The sequence below is a fragment of the Embiotoca jacksoni genome, unplaced genomic scaffold (assembly GCF_022577435.1).
Source record: "Embiotoca jacksoni isolate LCO1_2020_lvr unplaced genomic scaffold, fEmbJac1.0.p SCAF_8, whole genome shotgun sequence".
Taxonomy (NCBI): domain Eukaryota; kingdom Metazoa; phylum Chordata; class Actinopteri; family Embiotocidae; genus Embiotoca; species Embiotoca jacksoni.
In genome coordinates this window covers 10,829,645-10,831,469 of record NW_027185436.1, presented here as the reverse complement: position 1 = coordinate 10,831,469, position 1,825 = coordinate 10,829,645, and positions in this window count along the sequence as shown.

Below are 1,825 nucleotides of genomic sequence, written 5' to 3'. Positions count from 1 at the left end.
TGCCGACCGGAAGTGCTGCCGTCTGACTTGACCGAAGATCTCGGGAGTGACTCCCTCCATCGGCGCCAAACAAAATGCCATGCGACGTTTCGCGCTTGAGCCGCCAGGGAGCGCTGTGCGACAACTTTACCTTTTTTTTTTTTTTTTTTTTTTTTTTTTTTTTTTTTTTTTGGGTTCCGTACGCCGTAAAGTTAAATTCGGGCTTTAACAGGACACGTTACATTCAGTATTTAAGTACAAATACTCATACTACACTGGAAAAATACTCCAATGCAAGTAAAAGCCCTGCGTTCAAAAACCTTGCTTAAGTAAAAATAAGTGGCCTATTATCAGCTAAATTTACTTTAAATAGCTTATTTAAAGTAAAAGTATTGTGCAGTAAAATGCTCAATTAGTCTATGTACGATGTTTTTGAATTCATATTATTGCTGTATTAATGTATATTTTACTGCTGCAGTCAATTTGACCAAACTGTTTAATCAACAAAAATGCTTCATGTTCTATAAGAGCATAATATCTGATCATTGCTGTCCTGTGAAAACCACATATCTCTAAAAAAAACAAACTAAAAAAAACCCGTTTTTTTTGTTTTGTGACATTTTCCAGAGTTTTTTTTTGCGAAGTTTATTTACCCTAAGACATTTATTTTTTGCAACCCATAAAGGAATATTTTGCCCTTAAATTTGTCAGAAACATTCAAGTTCAAAGTCACAAAAATTTGAGATGTGGTCAGGAGGGGTATAAAGAATTGTAATCTTAAAAGTAACAAGTAAATAAAGCTATCAGATTCTCAATGTAATGTAGAAAGTACATTATTTGCTGCTGAAATGCAGTGGAGTAGAAGTATAGAGGTATGAAGTGGCATTAAAGGGATATATTTAAGTAAAGTGCAAATCCTTTGAATTTGTACCAAAGTACAGCACCTAAATGTACTCAGTTACATTCCACCAATGATTATATACACATAAAAACAAATTATTATTAAAAAAAATTGCGATTCAACATGCCATGAAATTTCCACAAAATAAACCCCCAACAATTCTCTTTCTTCTTGCATACACTACAACCATATAAATATTTCATATTAAAACCATAGTACATGGAAAAATTGTAAAAATACATACACTACACACTCATATGATAAGATTTTCTGTCGCGTGTGTAGTGATGGAACAGGTCTTCAGATCATTTACATCAGTAGTACACTATGCTTAAAATGCTCAATTGCAAGTCCTAGATCAACAACATATATTTAAAGTATTCAAGGTAAAAGTGCTCAGTGACATCTTGAGTGTTATTGAATTATTAGATCATTAATGCATTAACATATCAAGTATCATTATATTTTTGTGGCAGGTTAAGGTGGAGCCAGTTTGAAATAACCTACTTACTGTTGTAGCAGTTTAATCTATAATAGTGTACAGTTTGAGTTTTAAAGACTGATTCCATGTTTTGTTCATACAATTCATTAACATAGATAAAGATCCTTTAAAACTACAGTATGAAATGTGTATCATAAATAAATATTTGTTTTACTTGTACTGGAATTTTTAGGAAAAATTGTTGGCAACTTTCCAACCCGTGTGTATGCAAGTGTGAGATATTGGATAAGCATGTTAATTGATAAAATATCTCAACATGTGCTTAACCTCAGTAATGTTATCTATTTAAGATCATTGCATTTGCTAAATTTAGACTTTATTTCAGCAAGTACAACATATTTTGAAGGAGATCAAATCAGTAGCATTTGTTGAATATGGGCATTCTCAGAAAAAGTGCTGTATTTGTTAAAGTGGCAATAGCCTGAAGGGTGCTGGAGATAAGG